Below are 15,187 nucleotides of genomic sequence, written 5' to 3' on the forward strand. Positions count from 1 at the left end.
TGATAAACTCTTTTTCTTAAGAATAAGGAAGAAGCTGAGGATTGAGTTTTAGTATTAATGTTTGCACTTTAGGAAATATTGTTATTTACAAGCAAGAGATTTCAAAAAAGCCAAATTGCTGTACATAGCCAATCTGAAAAATCACAAAAAAATGTTAGAACAAAATATGCAATCTACTTATCCCAAATCATTGCCTTTAACCATTAAAAAGCTGTGATTTTTCCATCACACATACACACACACCACACATACGCATATACACACACAAATTGTCATTTATGAGCAACACCTAATTATCTGATCTATGAACTAATTGAGCCATTAATAGATTTTGGAAATACAATTGCACTTGTCTGCTTTCTGATGTGTGAATCTGACCTTTAAAATCATTTCTATATCAGATTCTTTAGTTTTCTTTAGTTATTAGTTTTTTTAATCACTCAAATATTTAAATAAATTACAGAAAACCAATCTAAATGAATCATTCTTCCATTTTCAATCCTTTTTAAGTTTATTTCTGAGATAATTACATCCTCTTTCAAGCTTCTTTATCATGATTCTCCACTTGCTGACCTATGTAAAATCCAAGAAGAGGGGACTCTTCTAAACCAGGTTTTCCCAAAATGTGCTCCACAGAACATTTGTTCCACAAGATGGCATTTGGTGTTCTGAATTCAGATATGTTTCAGAAACATTGGATTAAATAATGTTGACTAGGTTCCCTTACTCCATTGCTCTTTAGAACATTTATTATAATAAATACTTTTTGTGCATGTCCAAGAGGTGAGTACTTCAGATAATGTTTCTCAAGGATATTGGTCATGGAACTATTTTTTTTTCATTTAGCATTTTAAGACATTAGATTTTTGGGGACACCCATTAGTTACAGGAATTTTTTAAGTGACATCTTAGATAAGCAGAGCTAACTACAGCAGAGCCCTGTACCTGATGAATAAGAAGAGTAGCCAGCCACCAGAGTGTGGATCAAAAGTGACTGAGTCACAAAGTGTGTTGGAAAATAGAGGTTGTAGGTGTTTTTCCTTTCAATTTTAGTACAAGCACTGCACGAAAGAGATATCCAAGTAGCCAGTGAACATATGAGAAAGTACAGAAAGGAAATGGCTTTCAGGAGTTAAGGAGCTATTAAGCTCCAGCTCCCTTCGTGATGCTATGAATAAATCTCAAAAACTTAATATTTAGTGAAAAGGGCCAGACACAAATATGTTTATGATTCTATTTATGCAAAATTCAAAAATCAAGAAAACTAGTATTTTTGTGGGGGATTGGAGGAGGATGCCTGCTTAGGTGCTAAAATCATACAGCAAAAAATAGTTACAGTTACCTAAGTAGTTGCCCTGACAGAGATCACGTGGGGCAGGGAGAAAAAGAGGGGTTGGTAACTGTTAAGAGGAGGTCTGGGTGCTAGAAATCTTCCACCTCTTTTCCTGGGTAATTCTTCCACTGGGCGTTTGGACTGAAATACATTTTGAAGCTGTACATTTGTGTTTTGTACATTTTCAAATGAGAAGCAAGGAGTTATTTTGGGTTGTTGCAAGGTCAGCAGATTCAAAACTTTGGTCCAAACTATGGGAAATCCATGGTCTCTCTTCCCACGATGGTGGTGTGGCAACAAAGGGGAAAGAAAGCACCTCGCACAGCAGCCTGTTAAGCTCCAGCTCTCTTCGTGAGAGGTCAGCACCTGTGCTGACACTCAGAAAGCTGTCATCTGTGCAACGGAAGTGCACCCACGTCTCCTGTCTCTCCAGAGCTGCTCTCTTCCAGACCCTGAGCAGCCTCTGTAAGAGAGAGAAATCGTTTCTAAAGCAGTCTGCAAGGAAGGCAGTTTTAGTCTTGGAAGATTAACATTCACTCTACGAAATACCACAAGTTGGAATAAGGGGAAAAAGTGGTGAGAAGTTATCAACAACTGAATAAGATAAGAAAAATTAAAAGGCAAGACTAGAATAAGACGTTAAGGTTTATTGAGTCAACAGTATGTAAGAGCACTTTGTCTCTGCTCAAAAAAGCCACCCTCAACAATCTCATCAGACTCAGACTCCCCTATGACTAAAATCACATTTCTTACTTCACCCTTAAATATTTAGGTCATGTCTCCTCTCCATCTTGGATGTGAGAAATCAGAAGCCCCTGAGTAATTTTCACAGAATCAAATGGCATGTCATTTATGAGGTGGAAGCCAGGATTAATGTCCTTTAACTTGAACTCAGAAAACCTTAACTCCCTGTGAGGGTAAAGGGAATGGGAAGTCTGGGTTGGGACAGTTTCTAAGCACATTTTGATGATTCCATGCTGATGTGCTCTTGCTCCTAATGATGGTAAGATATTTTCGTGAAAAAACAACTGAAAACTATTGTTTGGATGCTTATAGGACACTAGGCACTATACTGATCCCTCTACTTAAATTATTCAATTGTATCCTTATGAGAGCCTTGTGAAGTGGGTTTACATCCCCGTTTTACCGGAAAAAGTTTTATCTAACAGAGGCTATTATTATGGAAAAGTTTTAAGATGCTAGAAATAAAGAAACAAGCATTCATGGTTGAGCTATCATATGGCTGTTACCTAAGGCTGACATAGCACTGAAAATGCTGACACTTGGCAACAAATCCATTAGGTTGCTTCTGGAACTGTGGTCCTTAGACCACTTGCATTAGAATTATCTGAGGGAACTAGGAACACAGATATTCCAAGGTTCTAACCCAGACTTAAGTAAAGCAGCAGCTCAAGGGGTAATGCCTTGAATCTGCATTTTTCCTGGATGATTCATATGCAAGCTAAAATCTGAGAACTATTGGTCTACCCAAAAGTGGCAATGAAATCGTTAAACAGTAAAACCCTCAACAACTGCTGTAAAGAAGGAAAGTTTAATGTTGCTTCACAGAAAGCATAGTTTCTATCACTGGAACAATGGAAGAGGGTGGTTGTTTTTAATACAAAATTCAATCTAAAAGGCTTTATTCCGGTCCAAAGGTTATTCCTATTGCTGCATCAGGGTTCAGGAGAAAATCAAAGAAATACAGAGACAGCTAACTTGCCACTAAAAAACCATAGAACAGCATTTTCGCAGAATGTATTTCTGAGGAATAGTTAATGGATATACTTTCCATTGAAATCAGATCTTGGAGCAATTATTGGCTGCTCTTAGATGTATGAAAACTTCAGTCTTTCATCAGCTGGTATAGGACACAGACAATTATCATGTTTAGATAGTGCCCTCAAGCACCCCTGGGTAAAACTTCCACCTGTTCAGAATGATTAATTTCAAAGACACACGGCATTTTTTGTATTTGCTATGTAGAACTAACTATGCTGAAGTTAAATGTTTACTATATTGCATAGAGTTCTATTCTAGAATGGGTTATAGAAATCCACAACCCTTTTTGTCACCTCCTAAAGTCCATAGTTAGAGATCCCTTTAAATATTCCTGGTAAAAAAAGTGGGTCAGTTAGATTCCAATTAACAGCTGTATTCCAGGCCCTGGGTTCAAGCAGACAGATTAAGTCACCAGGATCCTGAGCGAATTGTGTCTTAACCCAGGTTATTTTCCCCTGTACTATTTTTTTTTCTTTTCCAACAGGTCTCATAAAACTACAATGTAATATAATGATGAGGTGAAAGAGGTAGCTTTTTTCAAATTTAGTGAAGAGTTTTGTGAATCGATTAGCTCGTATGTATTGCTTAAGATCTGGTTGTATTTATCATATACTGATTTCCCACCTGCCAAATATAATAAAACAGCTGTGTTATAAACTATAGAAACACTGTGATATTCTGAAGCTAGGTAGTGGGGATGCTGCACAGCATTGCAACTGCACTTAATGCCACCAGTTGTATACTTTACAGTGGTTAAACTGGTATATTTTTTATGTTATATGTATTTTAGCATAAAATCTTAAAAAAATTATGTTGTGTTCAGATAAGGGCATTAAGGGCAAACTGAAAACCACTTTTGATGGCTTCCAGCTTGAGCTCTGCATGTTGAAAGGTTGCTTAGCTCTTCCTCATTGTTTTCTTGATTTTTATCAGATGATATTATAAAACTGATATATGTATAATAACGAATCTCTGCATGTATTTCTGCTTATTCACATAGTAAATATCCACTGAACCCTTACTGTACACAAGACCCTGTACTAGGCACTACTCTAGAGACAAGGATGAGTCCAACAAGACCCCTGCCCTCTTGGGATTTGCCATCTACCAATAGAGTAGTGAGAAAATATTTGAGTGTGTTCTATATGCCAGGTATTGCCCTAGTGGAAGAGAAATATACAGTGCAGTAAGACACAGTCCCTGTTTTTGGGGTGGGTTTAGAGCACAGTGTGGGGCGATGAACATGAAACAGACTCCCACCATGTAACACATATCCTGACAGAACAGGAGCAAAGGCACTTGAGAGCAAGGCAGTCGGGAGGCGGGAGGTAGTCATGAATGAGACTGATTTCAAGGTATAACAACCTATATTGGGAAGAGCATTTTGTATGAAAACATCCCTGGCTTTGGGTGAACCTGGACTTTAGCAGTTTTAGGCACTGTCTAGTCACACAGGACTGACTAATACAGATCCTGGGAAAATGTAAGCAGGATGCTCAAGTTTGGTCACCAAATTACAGTTCTAACCAATCCAGTTAGCACAGCCATGGTTTCCTCATCTCCATATACAGTAGCCCCCCCTTTATCCTTGGGGTATCTTTCAAGACTCTCACTGGGTGCCTGAACCTGCTATATATACACTATGATTTTTTCCCCTATACATACTTGTGATAAAGTCTCATTTATAAATTAGGCACAGTAAGAGATTAACAACAATAACTAATAATAAAATAGAACAATTATAACAACATACAGTTAACACTTGAACAGCATGGATTTGAACTGTAAACGTCCACTTATCTGTGGTTTTTTCCAATAAATATGTTGAAAAATTTTTTGGAGATTTGTGACAATTTGAAAAAAGTGTTTTCTTTTCTCTAGCTTACTTTATTGTAAGAATACAGTATATAATGCATATAATGTATAAAATATGTGCTAATTGATGGTTTATGTTACTGGTAAGGTCAACAGGAGGCAATTCATAGTTAAGTTTTAGGCAATCAAAGTTATATGTGGATTTTCTACTGCTCAGGAGGTGGGTGCCCCAAACCTTCACATCGTCCAAGAGTCAGCTGTACTAAAATAACAGTTATGTGAATGTGGTCTTACTCTTAAAATATGCTGCTGTGCAGTACTTACATTCTTATTGTGATGATGTGAGATGATAAAATGCCTGCTTCATGAGATGAAGTGAGGTGAATGATGTAGGCATTATGACATACATGAGGCTGCTACTGACCTTCTAATGAGACGTCAGAAGGTTTATCTGCTTCTGAACTGTCATGGAGCACAGGTAACTGAAACCATGGGAAATGAAACTGTGGAGAAGAGCAGACTACAGTATTCAGGAATGAAACCTGAGACCAGGCTAATCCAGGGCTGCAACATGCCCAGTCTTGAACAGGATGAGCACTGTGAGCTTGAATGAGTCATTTCACATTTCTGAGCTCAAAAAATGACAGTATTAGATGCTGCAAAGGTATCATTTGTCTCTGTTGTTATTTCTTTCATTTTTCCATGTGATCCAATACTTCAAATATGAACCTAGAAAAATGCTTGGTAAAGCTGAATGTTTCTTTAAGATTAATAATAAAAAAAAATCACTACTGTATCTGGACACTTTAGTGCCAAAGGATAAGTGATATCTAATAATTAATAAAAAGTGGTTTGAAGCATTTCACAAATATAAAATGCCAGATAATTTATAAATCTTTAAATAGTTATAAAACTTAATATGAATTTTACATAGATACCATTTTGATTTCCTATGTCACTTTATTGCCTCAGAGTGCTCTACTGATTAAATTATGTTATTGTTGATATTATTGCTGTTACTTGTATGGTTTTTCTTGAGGGGTACTGTGGGTAAAATTGTAACATTTTCAGAATATCTCTCCTGGCTTTTGTGTATTGCCTATCCTCAGGAGTGGAGAAGAAGCTCATCTCCTTATCTATGGGTAATTACCTGGGCAACCGAGGGTGTGTCTGAACCTGAGAGTTTAAGGGGAGGGGCTGGCTTGCTTGCTGGCTTGCTTCTTCCAGAGCAGAGGAGAGAGACAGCCCTGGACTGCAGTTCGTAAGCAATAAATGGGTTTTAAACTGTATTTCTCCCTTTGACTGATTTCTGTTTTTAAAGGTATTTTGCCCCGGGATTTCCTCTCCCCAGACTTACAGGTACATACCAGCTAAAGAGGAGAGGGAAAATCAGGGTGAATAAATCAGTTGCATGATTTTATTCCTGGAATATTCTTTTCTGTTACAATGTATTTGAGGTTTCCGGCAAATTATTACCTGGTCAGTAAGGTACCATTTTCACTTAGATCTGGTTTTGACTTTGCTTCTGGTCTTATTCAATTACAAACCCTCCAAGGCACATGTTATTTTATTTACCTTTGAATTCCTCGAAAGTTTCTTAGTCCAATGTCTAGTTGACTGCTAAAAGCAAAAACAGAACACCTTGCTAAACTTAGAAGGGCTTCGCTGCGGAGGTGCGGTAGACTCTGTAAGCCAAACCACAAAGTAGCAAAGAAAGCTAACACAGTAAGTGCTCACAGATCTCAGAGCCCCCCCACCCCACCATTGCTCAGTAATGTGCCCACCCTTGTAAGTAGGCGTGAGTGTTGTACTTATGAGATAGAACTGAGACCACAGCGGGCTAAAGAGAGCAACACATGTGTCATCCAGCACATGAATTCACCTCTGTTCAATGCCATAAGTGCCTGCCTTTTCTCATTGTTTAATACCTTCTATGTAGAAACATATCAAGTAATTAAAAAGTGGAGTTGTTTGGGACAGGAATCTGTAAAGAATTGTTATTGCGTTTAAAAAAAAATCATTCTTAATTGAGAGTTAAAAAGGTTGTGGAACCTTGGCTGAGGAGAAGGGAAAACAGTGAGGCGAAGCAGCCATAGTAAGAGGGGGACATTATACAGACCCAGAAAAGCAAGAATGTGTTTAAATAAAAGTAATCCTGAGAACACTTCTTTGTAGAAAAGAAGAAAGATCAGAACTCACAGACTACCTCAAGGTAGTAACTCAGTAGGGCGGGGAGGGAGGATGAGAAATAGAATTTACCTAATACCCTGTGGGCTTGGTTGTGGAGGTGTGGTGGAGTCTATAAGCAAAACCACAAAGCAAGCAAAGGAGAAAGTAATTGGCTTCACTGATAAGAAGCAAGGAGGAGAGCTGGCTGCAGGTGGGCCCGAGTGATAAGCAAAAAGTATGATTCTGGGAAGACTTGATTGGAATAGTTTAATAAAAGCATGTGACTGTGGCCAATTAGAAGCTCGAAGTAAAATATGGTTCTGCTGCTAATTTTTGTATCCAAGTAGAATTATACTGTGATTAGGCTAATAGAATGCCACTGGAAATCTGCGTGTACTGCGTTGGAGACTCACTATCTAGCAAGCAGCGGAACAAAAGCAGTGAAGCATTACTATCTCCACCTTTCCTGGCCCATAAGAAGGTTCATGCAGAAACAAGCTTGTGAGGAAGCAGCTCAAAAAGAGGGACAGAGGATTCCCAAGGTGCACGGGGAGGGGGTGCAAACTTCAAAACCCAGGCCCTCTAAGGGGCCTGTGGATGTGTACCTCCGGATGTGCAGTACCCACAGGGACTTTTAAGGGAGTCTACGAATAATTCTTCTACAACCTGCCACGTATCTTGCCCTTCAGTCCTGTGCCTATGAGACAGAGCCTCCCCAAGGAACAGCTTAGGAACAGGTGCCCTCTGTCATGAACCCTAGTGTTTCAAACCAGGAAGGTCCTGCCAGTGACTTCTCTAACTAGGGTCAGCCTCCACTCTGACTCCAGTGAGTAAGAAAGGAGGATTCACCTGGGCAGAGATAAACTAGTGTCTGAGAGTATGTATAAATAGTCCAACCTGACAGAAGAAACAGTATATTCTCTTCTATTCTTTACACCACTACAGTTTTCTGTTACCCCTGACTCATGCCACCTCTCTCTTCGGCACTGTCCACACTGGGACTTGGATTAAAGGCTGATTTACATCTGTTGTGTGTCCTAATTTCCCAAGAGTGTATGAATGAATTTATAACAAAGAAGCTCTCCTTTTATTTCCATGAAATGTGATTCACTGTGTCACTCGGCAGCTAGTGACATGTGGGCTGGCAATAATAAGGCCTTGCCTTTTGAAATAATCTGTGAACAACCCATATTTAACTGTTCTTCCTATTCAAATTAATTCAGATATTGAAATTGTATTGCAGAGCATCTGAATTCTTAAAGCACCATGCAGCCTAAGGTGATAAACTGGTAGAAGGAACTGCTACCTTTTCTTTGAAACAAAAACCATTTAACTTGGTACTTAAAGTAATATTAACATGATACAAACCACACCCAACCGCAGCAAGGACCTCAGCTTCCTAAGGCTTTTATAACGATAGCCAGTTTCCCAGCCTCGTTCTCCCAACCACGCTAATACCACCCTCGTTTGCACTGTACTATTTGAATCCAAATACATAAATTAACCTTGCTGTTCTTTCCCTGAGGTGATACTATTTGGAAATACCAAAGTGAAGACCTTTTCACCCATTAGATGAGATCAAATGTATTTTACTTTTACATCTCAAGAAAAATGTTAATTTTTTTAAAGTCAGAGAGTGTGATTATTGGCTCTAATTTCTTTAGCTCAAGTCCATGTAATTAGCGACAGATATGCACAACATACTAGGACCATACTCAAGCTCCTCAAGTATTTTGAAAAGGAACTAAGTCATTGAGTTATTATAGCAGTCTGATGCTCATTTCTACTTTATAGATTTTGCAGTGTAATTGAGAAGACACTGATTTGGCTCATTAAAGAGTTCAAGTTTTTTGCTGAATAGAAGACAGAATGAATGAAGTAATCATGCAAATAATGCTAAAATAATACAAATTCAAGTAAGTGCTATTCTGCCTAATTCTTCCTTTACTTCCTATAGAAATAATAGTTTTAACATTTATGTTTGTTGGTAAATGAGCATTCTTCCAGATATTTTCTGAATATATATGGAGATAGAACAATGGTTCCCCAAAGACGTGCATGTCCTAATCCCTGGAACCTATGAATATCTCACTTTACATGATAATAGGGATTTAGCAAATTTGGTTGAATTAAGGACTTTGAGATGAGGAGATTATTCTAGATTATCCCAGATTATTCAGGTCTACCCAACTCATCACAAGGGTCCTTGTAAATGCAAAGAGAGAGTCAGAAATTTGAAGATACTACACTGCTGGCTTTGGAGATGGAGGAAGGGGCCACAATCAGGGAATGCAGGCAGCCTTTAGAAACTGGAATAGGAAAAGAAACTGTTTCTTTCCTAGAGTCTCTAGAAGCAACACAGCCCTGCCAACAACTTCATTTTAGCTCAGTGAGAACCATTTCAGATCTCTGACTCCTGGAACTATAAAACAGTATCTATGTGTTGTTTCAAGTCACTAAATTTATAGTAATTTGTTATAGCAGCAATAGGAAATTAATACAATGCACACATAGAGCAGTCTAAATTATCCATTCCAGTGATAATTCAATTGGCCATCACCCACCCTAGGGTCAGGAGAGTTAAACACAATAAGAATTAGAAAATGGGGGAGAAATAATATTCATAGTGCTTACTTACTCTGTGATACATATTAAACCCTTTACTGGCATTGATCTACTTGACTCTAAATATCAGACCCATTTTAAATAAGAAGAAACTGCAGTATAGCAGGTTTGCATGATTTGCCCAGGATTACACTGATAATAGGCAGCAGAGCTAGAAGTTTAGCTCTAGAAATGACACTCTTAACCTGTCATATAAAAACCTCTAATATATGACATATGAACCATTGTACTAACATTTTTTTTGTCTGGAATGGTCAATCAACTGCAAGCTATAGCATGTAGACTGCTTGCTTTTATTAAGGCTCTCTACATTTTGTTGATCGTCTCCCTGAAACTTTCTCACTGCTGACAAGCACTCTTGCCCTTAATTACTATGCCAGAAATGATACCTCCACAACCATGCAGAAAAATATGGGCCAGAATTGGGGTTCTAGTTTGTCCACTTACTGCAGAATGTTTGCTGCAAACCATCATACCAAAACTGACTTATAAAATCCTAATTCAAGCTGAGAGCTGGAGCTCATTTACTAACGCAAAAGTTAGTGTGAACAAAATTAAGTCATAGGCACAAATCTGTGAGCCACTGTAGCAAGTTCATCAAACCAAAGGAGGATGTCGGGGAACCTTTGATTTATAGTCAAGTTGGTCAGAGGTATAGGTAACAACTTGGGCTTATGAATAAGGGTCTAAGGTGGTGATGGGGGGCAGTCTTGTAATCTGAAACCTTAACCCATGGGCTCTGATACTATATCCAGGTAGATCCTATCAGAACTGAGATGAATTCTGACACCCTGCTAATATCTGAGAACTATTTGTTGGTGTGAAAACTGCACCCCTAATGTTGAAATTGAATTCAGGAACCCTTTTTAGACATTTTGTGTATATTTTTGCTCTCTAAAGTTAGTTCATTTTAACTTCTTCAAAATTGATAATTTTCTGCAAACTGTTCTTCAAAGACAGAGCTGTCATCCTTCAGTCAATAGACCCTCTAGTGTATCTGCTTTTCTTCACTTCTTTCATCAACAGAGATGCAATCAAAGTGGCCCCATATTTCAGGGGGAAAAGGAGAACATGGCAGAGAACACTCCTTTTCAAAAACAAGCAGTCATTCTGCTAAAATGTACAAAGAGCAATTGTGAAATTTTGTTTGGGAACCTAGACTTAATTTCTCACTGCTGCACTGCTGGAGTGTAAAGGTGAGAGGCATTTTACTGGTGTTTTTCCTTTAAAATAACTTTAATTGTCTAGTGGTAATGTGGAAACACATTTTCAACTCCATTTAGATTTTTGTTACTGTCAAAAACAGAAAACTCAGTGATGCCCAAAAAGATCTCCTTGTGATTCAGACAATATCATCTAGGATAAATCAGTGTGAATTTTAAACTCTTGAAAACATTAAAGACAAAGGCCCCTCTATTTCAATGGAAATGTAGAACATATGAATAAATCATAATGTTCTGATGTTAAGGTATTACTAGAGGTCAAGTGGACTTCAAACTATGCAGCCATGTCTTATCTGGGTATGTCAGTAGAATTTCATTTCTCTTAAGGATAAAAATTTTTGCATCTTGTATTATTTTCAGATGGGAGATACTTGAATTAATATCAAGATGCATCCCACGCAGAATTTTTAAAAATCATCAATCTGCCATCTTATCCACATTATTTTGTACCTTCAGGCTCTTGATGTAGTTTTTATGAACAGGATTCAAATAAATTGGCTCTTTTTCCTTGGTGGTTTCTTTAATTACTTTGTTATTATCCAAGGAACTGGTTTAATTTAAATGAACACTGTGTTCCTGCTACTACTATCCAGAGAAAACACAGACTCAGAACATGCTGTTTTGTAGTTAAAGTGTATCTCTCTGCACGGGGATGCTAGAACCAGGCAGGCATCTTCCTCTTTTGTATAAAGAGCAAATCCACCCCATCTTGTGAAGTCAGTGACTTCCCCCAAACTCTTACTCATTTCACTAGATACAAAGAATAAATAGTAAATATATAAAGTAATGACTTGCTTTAAGAAAATCTGATAATATTCCTTTCCAGTCAAAAAACCCAGCAAGTCTATACAGTTCTTTTCCAAGAAGTATCTTATAGGAGATACATGTGAAAATCAATTTTCATGAGTGATGAGATTCAAAGTTATCATTAGTTATCCAAACCCCCTCCCCCCAACCTCCCATATTTTGACATTATACAAACTCTTATTAAAGAGTTATTTGAAACTGAGGTATTTGCAAAAGTTCAGGATTCCCTCTCCTCTTTGTAGCTTTCATTCAATAAATGCATAGGATAAATTTCAAAGGAACTTAAAACACACACACACACACACACATACACACATACATACATACATACAAAACACCATAAAGTATTTTACAGACGCCATAAAAATATAAAATTGTATTTCATTTCCTGAAGTAGTTACAGATTTCCACCCCAGCTCCATCTCTGTAACTAAAGCCATGTGTGAGAAAAGCAAGTTTAATCTTTGGAAACACTCTATTTTGAGCTATCAGCTGAGTCCCTACAGAAATCATGGCATTTCTCCTGGTGCAAGTAGAACGGAGAACAGACTTGCACATCTATGAGGATGAGCAGGAAATGGAGCAATTGTGGGATTTCTATGGCTGTGAACAAAGAGCAGGCTCATATTTTGTGTCACTTACATTTCACCTGACATTTCTGTTGAACAATAGAGCCTTCCTCTTTTTTTTATTGTGCAGACAGGTAAACTAGAACATGATCCTTTGCCAGAGGTGAAAGCAAAGCCTGTGGCACCAGAGATTTGGTACATGCCTTTAAAATGGTGGCACAGAATATATGTGGCTATTGGACAGGAGAAACTTTATCACTAACTGTATGTTTCAAGTTCAAGCTAGAATTGTAGTTAAGAGCCTGACTTCTGAAATCAAATATACCTACATTTAAATTTTCAGTTCCCCTGTTGCAGTGTGATCTTAGCTCCTTTAAGCCTCTGTTTCCTCATTTCTAAAATGGGCATATAAACAATATCTATCTCTTTGGGTGGTTTTGTGGGGAATTCAATGTGAAAAAGCATGTTAAAAGCTTAACATGGCTCCTGCATATAAATGCTCAATATCATCATCATTATTAAAGCAGGCTCAGAAGCTTCCTGTGATCCCTGAAGCTGACTGTCTGCTATTACCCTAGGTATTCATTCCTCTAAATAGTGTTTCTCAAAATGTAGTTTGGGGACTACCTGCATTAGTCTCTCTTAGGGTGCTTGTAAAAAGTACAAATTCCTGTCTCCATCCCCTAAACCAGAATCTCTGGGTATAAGGCTGATAGTCTCTACTTTTAACAAGCTTCCTCAGTTTAAAAAATGAGGTCACCTCTCAACCCACCATCCAAAGCATATGACCCTGACAACTAAGAACACCTGACTCAGACAGCGACAGTCATTGTGGATACCTGCTGAGTCCCTTCTTACACAGGTACTTATTCAGGTACAGAGATAATGAGAAAGCAGTGTTAATGGAACAAACTCTACTAAAGTACTGTACCCAGAACTTGCTGTGTGTTTCCCTCTGGTCTTTAGCTAGGTCATTTTATGTAGCCCCGTCTCTTTCCTTCTGTCTACTGGTAAATCCTACAAATCCTTCAAATCTAGCTCAGAGCTACTTCTTTTGGGGGAAAACTGCCTGACCAAATTCCTTTCTCCCATTTTTGTATTCCTACACCAAATAGCATTTATAAATGTCTTATGGCTATTAATCATGTGATACCTTATTTGTACCGTTTTCCAAAGCTTATACTGTTACTTGTTCGTGTCTCATGCATATCTTTGTCTCACTGCCTCTCTCATGGGGATATAAATCTCTTAAAGGCAAATGGTCTAAGCTAGACGACTTAGACTTCTCAGTTGTCTGAATACCAAGCACAGGGCTCTGAAGTTCATTTTCTGGAAATATCTGTTGAATGGTAAGGTGCAGATCATTATCAGCATATACTTCAGGTTATCTTTGCTAAGTATGAGAAATGGAGATCCAGATATTATGTCTCCTGTTATGAGGAAATAGGAAATCTACAGCAGCACCCACAAAATATTCATGATTAAATAAATTGAACCTGTGTCTAAAAAAGTCTCCAGATCTAACTAGCAGTTTATATAAAATATGGGGGGTGGAGTAATAAGGTAAACACCATAGCACATTAGAGTGGGAAATGCTGCTGGACAAATGTGAATCAATGGCATTGAATAAAGATGGGGGAGGGGCACTGTTAACAAATGAAAGGCTTTAGAGACATGCTAATTACAATGGATGTGGACTGGACATTTCAATGAAATGAATAATTGCTCTTAAACATTTACAGTTGAAAACATCATGGCTACATTTTTATATGCTTTTATCAGATATGCATAGTGAAATATTTACAATGGATGAGGCTGCTTTAAAATATTTTTTAAAAATATGAGGGGAGAGATGAAATATGATTGGCAAAATATTGATAACTATAGAAGCCAGAGTATTTGTTATACTAATTATATGTGCTTGAATAATAAAAACAAAAAATACTTCAGCAAAAAAATATTTCATGCTCATCTTTTCAAATGGAATGAGACTAGAAATGCTTGTTTTAAATATAAAAGGTCTTGCTTTCAAAGAATTTTTTTTGAAGATACCATTTGGAATATTTGAAATTTATTATTTATGCATATATTTATATGCTGACTTGCTCCACAGAGGATTTGAGAAGGAAGTTTTTGAAACAGATATAATATAATTGTTACAGAAAACATTGTTTATGCATTCCTTCATTTAGGTTACTTCCACGAGATTATGGCACCAGGGGTCTCTGGTTGCACTTACAAAGAGAAGAAGATAATAATCTAAGGGACTCCCTCACCTGGATGATTCCCCCATGTCAATCAAGCAAAAGCTTGATTGAACAGATGGGCCTTAAGCTGTACCCTGAAGGCCAGCTGACTGCGTCTGAGCAGAGCGCCAAACAAATGGAGTCATGTGCCCTCCCGTCAAGATCTTTTCTTTGGCAGAAGCCAGTAAGCAAAGTACAAGCATTAAAGCTCTGGTTGACTGATTAAAAATTTATTCCATTACTACTTCCAAAGAGGATTTTAAATTGTGTCACAAAAATATATTCTCAGGGCCTCCTGCCCCAAATCTGGGGATGGGAAGGTAGGGAAGAAACAAGGTCACAGGAATGCCTCAACTATGTAGGTACAGCAGGAAAGCCAAGCTCTTTCTCTGCACTCCAGAACTCCATAAAATGCTCCAAACATTGAGAGTTAAGACGAGGTTGAATTGTTTCCTAGAGAACCTGAATCTAAACTTCATCAGTTTCCCATAAATCCAGGGAGAGAGCTCTGAGCGGCTACTGTATTAGAAGGAACCATTTGAAATTGCTGCTATTTGACCATGTTGACCAAAAAACACATTCATTTCATATGGTTCACATTCATCACTCCATCGTCAG

At 37.8% G+C, this 15,187-nt stretch overlaps 1 long non-coding RNA gene across 1 annotated transcript; it reads left to right on the forward strand.

The window, feature by feature from the left end:
* Positions 1-5,410: 5,410 nt before the first annotated feature.
* On the forward strand, positions 5,411-14,659 carry LOC140845380 (uncharacterized). Its single transcript, XR_012124185.1, has 3 exons — positions 5,411-5,594; positions 8,894-9,015; positions 14,516-14,659. It is a non-coding gene; the product is annotated as an uncharacterized lncRNA (long non-coding RNA).
* The last annotated feature ends 528 nt before the right edge of the window (positions 14,660-15,187 follow it).

This window comes from Manis javanica, chromosome 2, assembly GCF_040802235.1.
Source record: "Manis javanica isolate MJ-LG chromosome 2, MJ_LKY, whole genome shotgun sequence".
NCBI lineage: Eukaryota > Metazoa > Chordata > Mammalia > Pholidota > Manidae > Manis > Manis javanica.